The following is a 15554-nucleotide window of genomic DNA, read 5'->3' on the forward strand; positions in this document are numbered from 1 at the left end:
GAGAAAGAGAGAGAAATTTTACACAGCAGAGGCCAGAAATGGTGAGAGTCGGGTGGTTTCCCGATTCTTGGTTCTTCTCTCTGCTGGCAGCCTGGCTTTATTGCTGTCCTTGGGTCTGAGGAAACGCACAGTTCCTTCCATGCATAGATTAGCACGATGTTTCTTCTCTGTCCGCCGTCTCTTGTCCAGTCTTCACCGTGTTCTGTGCCTTGGAGACTGACAGGGGGATTTTCATCACCCAGCATCCCTAGCCCGGGCAACCACATCCTGTAACCTTGTGGTTTCATCTTTGAGCTTTTTCTGGAACTAAATTTTCAATTCTGTTCTGTTCTTCAATATCATACACAGCATACGCTTGAGGTTTCCTTTAATTCCCTGAGTTATAGTTTTCTTCTAGACCAGGTTCTCTGTCTTTCGCTCTTATGTTTTTCCCCTCTGCAGTGTGTTTTATAGCTGCCGTGTGGCTTTTATTTTGCATCTCATAAGTTTTCATAAGACGCTTGTCCAGAATTTCTATTTGATCTGTCACAGGGTGAGTGAGCGAGTTCCTCTTAACTTCCTTTCCACTGAGACCTATTTGTATCTCTCTAAACAACAAATAAAGCCGGGGCATTCCAGGTCCTAGTAAATTGTTCTTGTGTTTATTTTTGTTCTGTTGAACCTAGCAAGCTTCAGTGGAGTGGCTGAATGAGAAGAAGAGAGCTTAGCTGAGATGGACAGCAGTCATTATTAGAAGACCTGGGTTCCCCAGTGCCTCCCGATTGTGATGGATGTCCATTTAAAACCAGCGCTCATGCCACCTATGTCACGGTGTATCCTCTCACCCTGGGAGCTATTCTGAGTGTTACCACTCTAAGGGAAGGCCAGAAAGCCCTTCTTTCCTGAGATTGGGTCACCCTGGTTGTTCACTTCTCATTTAGCTATTTCACTACCCCTCATCAAAAAGGAGTAAAGTGAAGAAAAATTCTGTTTCACTTTTCCTCAGTTTAGGAATGATTAATGGAAACTCAAGGGATAGTGCCGACTCTGTGGCAGAGACTAATCTATTCACCAAAACCTTTCTCTTTCCTCCTGGGAACACATCGAGACTGTATTTCCCAGCCTCCCCTGCAGTTAAGGGTGGCCATGTCATGGAGGTCCTCTGGCAAGATGGAGTCAGCCTCTTCCAAGCTTATTGCATAGAAACTTCTCATTTGTAAGTCCTTCTCCTTTTCCCCTTCATGGAGAGGACTCTGAGGATCTAGAGGAGGAAGAATCCATAGATGGAGAGAGCCTGGAAGCTATCTCACCAGACGTAACCATTTTGTTATATAATGAGGGAGAAAGAAACTTGTAGTATGTTAGACACTGAGGTTCTAACATCGCAGGTTTCAACATTTAGCCTACCCTGAATAATACACTCACTAATATTGCTTTGGAAATGTTGGAGCTGTAGTTCAGAGACATGTCATGTCACACTATAATGCTTTAGTTCTTTTCTTGGCTGCTACTCGGAGAAATTCAGGGCATTCAATTAATTCTATCTATTTTGTTCTATTGGTGATCTCTACCTTTTGTTTACTTGCTAGTTTTTACCAGTAATATTTGTAGACCCACGTCATGTGGTCATTGTTACCTGAAAGTGACTCAGCATTTAAAAAATCTGTTTTAACCATTTTTTCACTGTTTTTTTTACAATGTGTGTAGGTAATTACAAACCAGTTTCTTTTTCTGACTGTCAGTTCTTGAATTCAGAAATGATGACCTATTTTTTTCTGGTAACTCTCAAGGGTATACCAGAGCCGTTGGTTCAGAGTAGGCACCCAATATTTTCTGACTAATAGTATACTTGTCATCAGGAAGACTGGACAACGAAGCCCAGAATTTTGTCTGCAACTTTCAGCTAAAGGGAAATACCATTGGATTAAGCACTAAGAATAAATAAAAAAATTATAAACTGCAAATACATCTATTCAGTCACACAGGGGATTCTGCCAAAGAACCTCAACTTGTAATCATTTCACCTGCAATAAGAAAAAGTAAGCACAATTTATTAAAATACCAAAGTCCTTGTCAGGTATACAAAATTAAATAACAAATATACTTTGAAAATATTAACAGAAACCCAAGTAGGAATTTTGGAATTGTTAGTATTGCTCGAACATAGGCATATCAGTTGTGCTGCCTGCAAAACTCTCAACCTCATTATTTTTGAAGTACGTTCATACAATGCTTTCTATCACTTAACTCCGAAAATTCTAAAAATCAGCAGACTCCCAGAGGAACACTGAGATTTAGAAATGGGACCAAATGGACAATTATCATCTTTTGACTTTTTTCTGAGTTCCCTGGGATACAGTCTGTTCAGGATCCCTGTCCATGCACAGAAATTGAAGGCCAAGGCTGGTAGTCACTGAAATCTAAAGTTTAGGATGAGACTCCATGAGACAGTGGTGACAGTGAGAGGATGAACAAGTTTGACGCATTGAAAGATGAAGACAGTGGGGACCATGATCAAAATGAAGAAAACAGCATGCAGAATGAGGGTGGGAAGGAAAAAAGGAAATGAGACAACAGTCAGAGCAGTAGTAAGAGGAAGGCTGTTGTCCTGGGACCAGCAGAGCACCCTCTTCAGTACAACTACACTTTCTGGGACTCCAGGAGAATCCAGGCTGACCCACCAGCTCAATGCTGTGAACTTAAAGCAATTCTAGAGGTTCCACAGCCACACGGTATATCCCAGGGGGACTAGACAGGCCACAGTGACTTCCATCTTTTCAAAGAATGAATTAAACCCACATGGGAAGATGATGTAAATAAAAATGGTGGCAAGTAGATTATTTGGCTGCAGACGGACATGGCATCTTGTTGCTGCAAGAATCCTATCCTGGCCTGGTTGGGGAGAAGATCTGTGGGGTTGTGGTCTCTGTCCAGTTTCAGGAGGACATTACTTCAGTATGGGATAAGACTGCCAGAAACCAAGTAACCACAGCCCAAATCCAGGATATGCTTTGGCAAGTATTTAACATACCTCCCAACACCGTAATGGAATATAAGACCCATACCCACAGCATCAAAATGCCATGCAGCCTGGGCCCCCAAAGGCTCCTTTTTCAAAACCTCTCCAAAGTGTGATTGAATGTACCATGACCCTCTCTCTCTCTGGACGGCACCGTCATTGAAGCTTGCATCATCGGAGTCTCAAGTACCGTTGCTGTGCTACTGGAAGAGCCTTCTGTACTGGACAAGAGGTATTGGAAGAGCATTTTCTATTTTAAGAACAGGCTGACACACAGCAGCTACACAACTGAGATCACTTAATAAAGGGTGCTAAACTAAAAAAGTAAAAAATAAAGTTTAGCCTCGGAACCAAAGCGAGATCTTTCTTCATTCTTCTTTCCAGTCTGTGTATCTATCTCTCCGTGATGAAAAAATTTCCCTTTCCCACCAACTGATATTCCCAAATTGATCTCTTCTCTGAGTTCTAGATCCAATGGAATACTCAGTCTCCACATGGATGCTGGATCGGCACCTGAAAGTGACTTGCATAAGACCAAACTCTTGACGTGCCACCATCCCTGCCCTACCCTAATCCTACCTGGGTAGCGTTCACCATCTCAGTTTATGCCCCATTTTTTAAAAATTATTTTTATTTTATTTATTCATTTCAGAGAAGATAGAGAGAGAAAGAGAAGGTGGGGAGGAGCAGGAAGCATCAACTCCCATATGTGCCTTGACCAGGCAAGCCCAGGGTTTCGAACCGGCAACCTCAGCATTCCAGGTCAAGGCTTTATCCACTGCACCACCACAGGTCAGGCTTATGCCCCATTTTTAATCATTACAATACGGGGAACCTTTTTTTTTATTACATTTTCTTTCCTGTTCTATTTATTGCTAGAAGATCCTGTCATTTATTGCACTAAGGTGTATTTCTTGACACTCCTTTTGCAGAGCTAATCTTGGTCCTCGTTGCATCCCACCTGGACTGTAGCAATGGCATTCTAATTGGTCTCCTCTTTTACTCTAGTGTACTGCCGCTCTACCTACTAACTGTAGCCAACGCTGTAGTTCCTCCTATGTGCCAACCCCTGTTTCTTTGCATTTGGCTTTAGCCTATGTCATTTAACTTCCTGTTAAATGTTTCCCCCACCCTGAAAGGGCTATTTCCTTATTCTTCCCATTTTGCTTTAACTGTCACTTCCTCTGAGAAGCTTTCCCAGATCACCTTTCTCAATCTTTTCCACATGGGACATTGCTTTGTTTAAGGCTTGATGCTTAGTTGATGCATGATAAATATAATTTTTAAAAGTGAATAAATGATTATGAAAATTTCTTTAAGAGACCCACTGTGACTGAGATGATACTTTTCTTGTTGCTGGGTAATTTGTCAACTATTATCCATATTTTATAACAAAACAGGTGATGTTTTTCATGAAGCAAAGAGGTTTTTTCTTTTCTTTCTCCCCAAAAAGGGAGAAAAAATTCTGTTGGTTCTGGTAGAGAAAGTGCTGGTAAGGTCAAGATTTAACAAAAAGAGAGATTAGAAATAGCTAACAGGAGGAGTGATTTATCTCATGTGACCTAGATGTGAACTCCTTTGTTAATACTATGAAATTTACCTTTCTCGCTAATACATTCTGAGAATATCAAGAAGTGCTAAACCTTGCATCTAGATTAACATGAATTAAACCAGTGCTCCTATAATATAGGGCAATCCACAAAGCATGCTCACATAGACAAAGGAACCAGAGAATGAGGGAGAAGGTGACATTTTCGTAACCATGTAAAATGGAAGGATTTATAGAACAAGACACAAAATGTGCAAAACATAAAAAAAAAATTGGTACCTTTGAATACATTAAAATTAATATTACTTTTTAAACCCACTACAAACAAAAACACCAGCCACGGACTGAAGACATTTGCAGTGCATATTACCAACAATATTTTAGTACCCAGCATATATAAAGAACGCCAACATTTCTCTTTGGAGAGCAATTTAGCAATATCTAGTAAAGCTGAAGATATTCATATCCAAAAATTTAACAATTTCATTGTAGTCTAATACTCTGGAGAACCCTTACATATGGAAACATGGAAAGAATGATTTTTTGCCTCATTGTAATGGTGAAAAACTGATAACATTTTAAGAAAATGGATAAATAAATTATGGCAAAATCATACAAAAGAAAACTATGCAGGAGTTATAAAATGTAAAAACCTGCATATTGAAACTACTTATCACTTATGGATGTAAAATTATGTATTAAAAATATAAAAAACATGCATGAGAATAAAAAAAATCACATTTATGATTATGGTTTTTTCTCGCAAGGAAAGGTAAAAGAATAACATCAGCAAGTCTGGGGAAAATATTGTGATTTGAGAGGGCTGCAAGGGGTATCTGTGGGGCTCATTATATCGGCATTCGACTCACTTGCATATGTAAAACTCTAAAAATCACACTAAAAAAAGAGAAAAACTTAGCAAATAAATAGAAAGAGGAAAAAAAGGAATAAAGTAAGATGGGACTTGTGCTAGGGTTTACACACAGAAACCAAACACTATACATTACCATCCACATGGCAAAAAAACCGATTCTAAAACTAGAACATTTATTTAAATAATCACTTAAATTGTAATCGCAATTGTAGGAATTAAGTCCTTGCATGTAGATCGCTGTCTTGCACGAATGCAGAAATTTCACAACTGCAAAGTTTGGGAGTCTCAGTAACTTTTGCAAACCCTTCACTTCTACAAAAAAGAATAGAAATCAATCTGCAATCCTATTTCATGCCACTAGGCTATATGCAGTGTAGTTCACCAGGAGAGGTTAAGAATCTTGCCTGGTGGATATATTTCTACGTTAGTCTGACAGAGGGGGCATACAGTTCATCCCTAAACATAAATGAAATTATATTGTCACAAATAGGTAAAAGTTCTGGCCAGAGCACAGCATGTGCAGTGCCCAACGAATCAACGCAGGCTGCCCCCTTTGCCAAAAATAACCAGAGCCTTTTGTGTTTGGAGGAAGCCATGAATCTTTCTACTCCCCAAGTGGCCAGAGCCTGTGTCTGTGAGAAAACTTCTTAAGATAGTGGGGAGAAAAAAGAAACAGTAAAACCATGGACTCTGAGGAAGGAAAAAAAAAAAACGGGTCATGTTTTTGTCTCGTCTTGCTCATCTTTGGAGAGACTAAATTCACTTTGAATCAATTAGGGATTTTAACCTCCTCGTAAGGAGGCTAAGATTTTATCGTAACAAAGAACCTGATATGATTACGATTGAATTTAAACCAGAGTTGCTTTGGGTCTTTGTTTCCTGCCCACCCCTTACCTTAGAAGCTCTGACAGCCAAGAGTGCCCAAAAGAGATTAGCAATGTAAAACAGATATTCTTTCTTTATAAAAAAAAAATTAAAAAAAAACCCAGGATGATTCACTTCACTTCCTTATATTTTTTCAGTAGCCAATAGCTACTGCGATTGTCTGGCAATGGGGTCTCATCCTGGGAACAGCCCGACCCCCCAGAAGTTCTGAAAGGAACGCTCTCCTTGCTCCATTCCCTAGGGCCAGGGGACATGGGACCTGTATTCCCAAAGAAGTATTGACACTGTTCCAGCTTCTAGAGCAGGGGTCCCCAAACTACGCCTGTGGGCCAAATGCGGCCCCCTGAGGCCATTTATCCTGCCCCTGCCGTACTTCCCAGAATGGGCACCACCATCTCATTAGCCAAAAACAGGCCCATAGTTCCCATTGAAATTCTGGTCAGTTTGTTGATTTAAATTTACTTGTTCTTTATTTTAAATATTGTATTTGTTCCCGTTTTGTTTTTTTACTTTAAAATAAGATATGTGCAGTGTGCATAGGGATTTGTTCGTAGTATTTTTTAGAGTCCGGCCCTCCAACGGTCTGAGGGACAGTGAACTGGCCCCCTGTGTAAAAAGTTTAGGAAGCTCTGTTCTAGAGTGTAGAGACAGGAACCTTCCGCTGCAGCAAGTACTGTCACCCCTGCCTTCCATAGACTGTGACAGGTTATGCTCCCTCCATTTAGAAACAGACCAAATCTAGGTTGTGATGCAGAATGTATTGTATTTTAAATGACTTCCAGCCTAGACTGTGGTATGTAAATGAATGGGACACCTCTAGGGGAGAGGGAGGGATAGTTTCCCTGTTTGAGGACACTCCAGGGGTGATTCCTTAACATTTATTCAGAAGACCACATATCAGAGATGTCATCTACAAGGTTTCAGTTAGCTTTCTCTCTGATCAACACAGAAGTGTGTTAATTAGCATAATGAATATTATAAATGGATTTTCATTGTAAAATCAATGGCTTATTAATAAGCACAATGGATATTAGATATGGGCTTTCATTTCGTTGGTGAAAATGATGGTGCTCAAGATAGAAAGATGGTCTAGAATATAGCAGATATATTCCTACTCTTACGTGAATAGAAAATTCTAAAGCCTACAAGCCTGATCAGGTGGCGGCACAGTGGATAGAGCGTCAGCCTGGGATGCTGATAACCCAGGTGCAAAACCTCAAGATCACAGGCTTGGGCATGAGCTCATCCAGCTTGAGCATAGACTCACCAGCTTGAGTGCGGGTTCGCTGGCTTGAGTGTGGGATCATAGACATGTCACCACAGTCGCTGGCTTGAGCCCAATGGTCACTGGCTTGAAGCCCAAGGTTGCTGGCTTAAGCCAGGGGTCACTGGCTCAGCTGGAACCCCCTGGTCAAGGCACATATGAGAAAGCAATCAAAGAACAACTGAGGAACCACAACTATGAGTTGATGCTTCTCATCTCTCTCCCTTCCTATCTTTCTGTCCCTGTCTCTCTTTCTCTGTGTGTGTGTCTCTCTCTCTTGCAAAAACAACAACAACAACAACAAAACTCTACAAAATTCCATCTCTACCCTTAGTAATGGCTTCCTAAGTTTCCTAAGTTTGATTTCTACCTGAACCTAGGATACTGATTTAAAAGGTTCTTAATCATTTGATTCCAAAAAGAAGAATGGTCAAGAAATGAATGCCACAGAATTTCATTGAGCTTATAGAACTCCGTGCTTGTTTGCTTTAGATTTCAGATGTATAGAAGAATGCTGTCCAAGATTCATTTTTCTTATACTGCATAGAGATACCGGGAGGAGAATAGCAAATGTTACCTGTCTTAAATACTAAAAAGAAGCCAATTGTTGTGCATAGTCAATTAGGATTGAGTCCATTTTAAGCATAAGAGTTAAGGCAGACTGAAATGATGGCTTGAGAAAAAGCAAATGGGGGAAAAAAAAATCAGAGGACGTAATTAGGCAATAAATGGCTGATGAGAAAAGAGTTAGAGACAGGTGGACTTACAGGGACAGAGAGAAGTAATAAATAAATAAATACACAAATAAATACATACATACATACATACATACATAACTAATTGAAAGTACCAATCAGGAATGGGAATGATAAAAATATTAAAAACAAATAGGTATTATTAAAATAGATATTTAAAACTTAGAAATAAGATAAAATAATGACTGCATGTCTTTTCAAAATCATAGGAATATTGTCTAACAGGTTTTCTCCTGTATTATGTATTTTTCTAGGAGACGATACCTTAGCTTAACTGTTTACTACTGATTAGGGCTCATAATTTTTAAAGTGAAATGTTAATTTTAGATTTCATCTGACAGAATTACAAATTACATATGAACAGTAGATAGAAATGGTAATGCAAAAAGTAACCCGTTTTTATTATTTATAGTTTTACCATTTTACCAATTTTATTGCCCTGTAGGAAGTAAGCAAATTTTATATCTAAGTGTAGCAATCTTATTCCAGCAGTCATTTGTTCAGACTTATATTCACTGAGTTTTTAAAATTCTCTTTGAATCAGCTTTAACATCCTGCTGTTTCCCTCATTAATGAGTTAAATAAATCTGTGACATGACAGTCATGTTTAAAAAAAATTTTTTTAAATATGCTTTGGCAGAAAGTTGGAAGAATTGCCAAAACATTTATAAGTGGCTTATAGTTGCTCAAAAAGCTAAGAGACAGATTATTATTGTCTTATTACTATCGCTCTCCAAACACCTACACAGAAAGATACTAAATATTTTCTTCTTTGTGAGAAGATATTTCTCTCCCATTTAGTAGAGAAGAAAACTGAGCTTGAAGAGGTTAAGTAAAATGTCCTTTATTAAAAGTACCAGAGCTTTCACTCAAAAGAATTCTGAGTCTTTTCTTCACATTATACAACCTTTAGAGTCCATGAATAGAATTAGAAAATGAAATGAAAGAGTTGCCACATAAATACACCTCCATCTTAAGAAACCCCTTAGGGCAAATGTTCTATGTTGCCCCAGGCATTTTGCAAAAGCCATTTTGTGCATCTGGCTAAGCCTCCCAGCATCCAAGGCGGATTTTCCCTGGGCTGGGAGGTGATTTGCATTCTTAGCAAGAGAACAAGGATATTTTATGGGCTTCTTCCTATAGCTCCTTCCTAATAGTTGGAGGATATGATCTTGACTTTGGTTATAACTACAGTATTTAGAGAACAATGCAATTATCATGGCAATTTTGGAACTGTCAGAGAATGAAGGAAAATATATCCAATATGATTAAACTGTTCTAAAACCAACATTCCCCCCACTTTATTGTGAGGCCAGTTTAAAAGGTCAATATTTCATCTCATTGTTTCACTTTCTTTCTTTTACACATGGAAATTGATTATTTTTTTTCCTCCTCCTCTTTTTTAAATTTTATTTTTCACTTACAGTTTACATTCAATATTTTTTTTTGTATTAGTTTCAGGTGAACAGCATAGTGGTTAGACAACCATATACTTTACAAAGTGGCCCCCTGATATTTCCAGTAACCTCCCCCGCACCGTCACCATGCATAGCAATGATAATACTATTGACAATATACCTTATGCCGTATTTTACGTCCTCATAACCGCTTTGATACTTCCAATTTGAACTTCTTAATCCCTTCACCTTTTTGACCCAGCCCTTGACCCTCCTCTCCTGTGGCAACCATCAGTCCGTTCTCTGTATCTATGAGTCTGTTTCTATTTTAGCAGGAAGAATACTTCTGTTATACAAAGAGAGGACTGGGAGGTAAGAATGTCAGCCAGTGCCCAAAAGAAGAGATGCTGGGTGCTGTAAAGATCAAAAAGATGTGTTGCTTGTCAAACCATCCTAGATGTTGTCATATCTTCCGGATGCCCTGAACTGTGCTAGATACGTGTGCTTGAGGAACTGAGGGTTGACTTTGAAAAAACACAGTAAACAGAGAGCAGATAGTTCAATAGTCCAGCATTAACTGTTGTAAGACAGATCCTACATGTTATATAAACTCAAAAAAGATTGGGGATGGTGTACAAGAGGGAAAACTAGGTGAGGCATTCATCACTTTATCATTTCCTGCCAGATTAATCTAACAGTGTAAAACTGACATTAGGACATCAGGACATTAGGATTCAGAGACTATAGTCCAGGGGTCGGGAACCTATGGCTCGCGAGCCAGATGTGGCTCTTTTGATGGCTGCATCTGGCTCACAGACAAATCTTTAATGAAAAATAATAACGGTTAAAAATATAAAAATTCTCATGTATTACAATCCATTCATTTCCTACCGCTCATGTTCATGATTGCGGGTGGCTGGAGCCAATCACAGCTGTCCTCCGGGACAACACCAAATTTTTATTGGATAATGCATAACGTACACGAGTCGTTGTATGACTCTCGTGGAATTACATTTTAAAATATGTGGCGTTCATGGCTCTCTCAGCCAAAAAGTTTCCCAACCCCTGCCATAGTCCATTAGGGTCTATGGACTTAGTAATGTATCATAATCTATTACAGTAATTTCTAAATTTGGAAAGCAGGAAAGATAGCTCTCTAAGAGCAAGGTAGATCTGTCTGCAGAGTTTGTGTTATAAAATAATAATAATAATAATAATGTACTATTTATTTGTCCCTTACATTTTATAACTTATAGTAAGTAGCAATGTATACAGATGTCATATAAGTTTAATTTCATGTGGTCATCAGCCCTGTGAGATAGAAAAAATTGCACCCATTTTACCAGTAAGAAGACTTCACGTGTGTGCGCATGGAGGGGTGAGGGGGCACATGTGTGACAGAGGTAGAGATGGGACACTCACTCGGTAAAGCTGCAAGATGCTGAGAAACCTTGAATGGGAAGCTGCAGAGTGGGGTCCTGAAACAACAGGCACTAAAGAATGACTGTGGATTGTTTTTCTCCAGTATATGTCCTGATGTTATCAGGGTGCAGAATAAAAAAAAAGAACTCAAATTGTAGATAGATATTCCTCACCATCTCCAAAAGATCCAATCCTTCTATTTACTTTTAGCCCACATAGTGTTCTACACGTCTTTATAATTTTTTTCTTTTGATTGTAAATTTTAGTGCAGTGTAAGCCAATCATATTACATAATTTGGGACATTGCTTTATGATTTTGAAAAATGTTTCAAATGCTTTACCTTTATTTGCTCCTAATTATATGGTGAGAAGGAAAGGGCAGAGATGACTCAGTCGTGGTACAAAGGAGGATAATGGGGCTCAGGAAGTTTCAATGTCCCTTCTTCTCTGTCCTCAGCAGCCATGAGTGATTATTCATTAAAGCCAAACAAACCAGACGTTTGAAAATCATTCTAGATTCCTCTCCTTCCTGTGTGACCTAACTCTAATCAGTCACTACATCATTTTAATAAGTCTCAAACGCCTCCACTTTCTGGCTAGATCATCATAAATTGAGGCATTCATCACTCCATCATTTCCAGATTAATCTAACAATGTGAAACTGAACAGCCTACCTCCAGTCTCACTAACTACCCTCTTGTGCAACTACCACCATTTTGAGAGAAGTTCATCTGATACTATCTCAGTCACCACATCAGTGAACGATTTTGTTATTTTTATGAAGAGATACAAACTCTTCAGTAGAGCGCTTGAGATCCTTCATGATGCAGCCCTCGTGAAACTGCAGTGTTAGATCTTGCCATTCCGCCCACCGACCCGTCTTCCCACCACCTCATGCACCATATTTCCAGCCACACCAAATACTTCCTGCTGGTCCCAGAAGTCTCACAGTGTAAATGTCTACATTTGTTGTCCTGTGTGCCTAGAGTACCTGTCTTCATTGTTCTCACAGGTCACTCCTATCCAGTTCATCCAAATTCATTTGCTATGTCTCTCTCCTCAGAAAGCCTTTCCAATTTCCCCTAGACTTAAATCAGAGGACTTTCTATATGCACTGAGCCATTCATACTATAGCACTCACCACTCTCATACCCTGCTCTGTTTGTCAATCTTTTTTTTTTTTTTGTATTTTTCTGAAGCTGGAAACGGGGAGAGACAGACTCCCGCATGCGCCCGACCAGGATCCACCCGGCACGCCCACCAGGGGCCACGCTCTGCCCATCAGGGGGCGATGCTCTGCCCCTCCGGGGCATCGCTCTGCCGCAACCAGAGCCACTCTAGCGCCTGGGGCAGAGGCCGAGGAGCCATCCCCAGCGCGCGGGCCATCTTTGCTCCAATGGAGCCTTGGCTGCGGGAGGGGAAGAGAGAGACAGAGAGGAAGGAGAGGGGGAGGGGTGGAGAAGCAAATGGGCGCTTCTCCTGTGTGCCCTGGCCGGGAATCGAACCCGGGACTTTTGCACGCCAGGCCGACGCTCTACCACTGAGCCAACTGGCCAGGGCCTGTTTGTCAATCTTATCACTAAACTCCAATATGTCATCAGATGTCATGACCTTGGCTTTCTTTCCTCTGCATATGTCATGTGCTATCCACGCCTCTAATACTTCTTAAGATACATATGCATCTTAGTACATTATGAGAGCTTCCCTGGGTAGAGTACTCAAATGGGCTCAAGAGAACATATAATATATATGTTCCTTGTCATTGAGGTAGATTTCTATGAACCTGAGAAAAGAGAAAATTCAAGGAAAAATCATACAGGCCACCACAAATGACGGTTCCACAAAGAATATGTCCACTCAGAACCTGTGAATGTGACCTTACTTGGAAAAAGAAAGGGTCTTTGCAGGTATAATTAAGAATCTGGAGATGAGGTCATCCTGGATTATCTGAGTGGGACCTAAAGCCAATGACAAGTGTCTTTCTAAGAGAAGATATTAACCGAAGAAGAGGAACAGAGGAGAAGCTGGTGTGAAAACAGGGATTAGAGTGATGAGTCTATGAGCCAAGCAACACCGAGGATTGTCTCCCATCCAAGTACTAACCAGGCCCGACCCTGCTTAGCTTCCGAGATCAGACGAGATCGGGCGCGTTCAGGGTGGTATGGCCGAAGACGCAACCCGGAGGATTGTCATCAGCCCCCAGAAGCTAAAAGAAGAGAAAAGGAACCGATGGTTCTTTAGATTTGCAGAGAGAACCAGTCTCAAAAAACATCTTGATTTGGGACTTCTGACCTCCAAAACTGAGAGGGAATATTTTTCTGTTGTTTGAAGCCACCCAATTCGTGATAACTTGTTACAGCAGCTTGGATATACAGATAATAACAATAATAATAATAAAGCCAGACCTCACTTATTTTCAGCGTGCTTTGGTGTAGATTACCTCATTTCCAATCGTTTCAATGTCATCCTTTTCTTTTTCCTTGCATGTTCTTTTTCTAATAGTTAGACCCTACTCTGATGGTGATGTGCATGTGGAGATACAGGGAGTGCTTAGTAAGTATTGATTGACAGATAACGACATTTTGTGTGATGAGAGAGATACTACCACAAGTAGAGCGAAAGTGAAAACAAGCCTAGAAATGTGTGCCTTCTTTCCTTCTAAAGAGAAAAAGAAAATCTGTCAGAAAAAAGGAAGGAACTGTCAAATGTACATGGTAGCAAGTACATAAATTATGAAACACAAGTCACAGTACAAGCTGTTTTGTGACAATGTGAACGTGTGAATGCACACATTTTTTGAGATAGAAAAATAAATATCCACCACCTCATCCAAATTACATGTGCTCCTCCCAACAGTTCCATCATGCTTTACAGTGATCTCCAGTTCAAGAGAGTAAGTTGGTAACTGACATATTCAGAGCAATTTAGGATTTTAAAACTGGAGGGAAAAGTTCTTTTGCAAAAAAAAAAAGTTAAATAAAAGAGGGAAAGATATATAATAGACACTATTGGCTGGATCTACAAGGACAGGTGAGAAAAGGGAGCCAAACCGCTCCTTTTATGATAAAAAAAAAATGCAACAGTCAGCATCCTTTGCTGATGCCAAGTGCTCTACTTCCTACTGAGGGACAGAATCCTGGAACTCGTGGGACTTACATTCTAGTGCGTCTCTTACAAAGCTACAGAGCATTAGGTGAATCTGTCATAGAAACAGCAATGGAATCATCTGCTTCCATATAATATCAATAATTAATCATCATTGCTTGCTTATTGTATAATAGGTACTTCCTGAGCCCTTTTCAAATTCATTTATTTAATACAACAGTCTAATGCTCTCTTTCTTACAGAGGAGGAAACTGAGGCACAGAGAAATGGAATTAAATTGCCTACTGGTTGAACAATCAGGACGTATACAGGCAGCACTGAAATCCAGCAGCCCAGTTTCAGAGCTCTTGGATTTAATCATTGTATTACCTTTTACCTAGACATTATAAAAGCAACTTACAATATTTTTTAAAAACCATTTTATGGAATAAATTAATCAGTCTTTAGTCTATACCCCAAAGCACAAATTAAATAAAAAACCCCAGTCTCACACTTACTATTTAAAAAAATGTAAAAAGTAATAATACTTACTTTGCAGGATGCATGTGGGAAGATTTAAGGATAGAATAGAGGTGAATATGCTTAGCATAATACCCAGAACAAAAAGGATTGAATAAATAGTGAGTTTTTTAAAAGTATACACAGACTGGTTTTCGGCCCCTTTCCTCATCTTTTAACTATTAGCTTCAAATTGGGCTGAAAATAGAGATCACATTGAAACCTTCAAAGCATCTCATAAATCCACTAGTCATTGCCTGTGGCAGAAAAAAAAAATGTTACATTTTCACCAAACTGTTTTATTTTCCTCCTGGGCACACAGGAAGACTATATTTCACTGCACAGCTTGTATCTAGGAGGAGCCATGAGATCCTTTCTAGCCAATAGAATCTCAAGGAAAATGATATATGTCACTTATAGGTCTGGCCTCCAAAACCTACACTCTGGATCTAATGTATCAGCTTCTGTCAGATCAATCCTCCTACTGAAAACAACTGGAAAAAAAAAGATAAAATGGCAAAACAAAGTGAAACAAAACACAAACTAAATCTCTCTCTCTCTCTCTTTTTTTTTTTTAATTTTTCCGAAGTTGGAAATGGGGAGGCAGTCAGACAGACTCCCGTATGTGCCCGACCAAGATCCACCCGGCATGCCCACCAGGGGGTGATGCTCTGCCCATCTGGGGCATCGCTCTGTTGCAGCCAGAGCCATCCTAGCGCCTGAGGCAGAGGCCATGGAGCCACCCTCAGTGCCCGGGCCAACTTTGCTCCAATGGAGCCTTGGCTGCGGGAGGGGAAGAGAGAGACA

General features: G+C 39.9%; 1 protein-coding gene and 1 pseudogene across 1 annotated transcript in view; one reads left to right on the top strand and one right to left on the bottom strand.

Moving 5' to 3' along the window:
* The window catches only part of RBMS3 (RNA binding motif single stranded interacting protein 3), a 1408740-nt gene that overhangs the window by 1155870 nt on the left and 237316 nt on the right, over positions 1-15554 (bottom strand). The window lies entirely within an intron of this gene.
* LOC136382389 (eukaryotic translation initiation factor 4E type 2 pseudogene) lies at positions 2447-3129 on the top strand (annotated as a pseudogene).

The sequence above is a fragment of the Saccopteryx leptura genome, chromosome 10 (assembly GCF_036850995.1).
Source record: "Saccopteryx leptura isolate mSacLep1 chromosome 10, mSacLep1_pri_phased_curated, whole genome shotgun sequence".
NCBI classification, from domain to species: domain Eukaryota; kingdom Metazoa; phylum Chordata; class Mammalia; order Chiroptera; family Emballonuridae; genus Saccopteryx; species Saccopteryx leptura.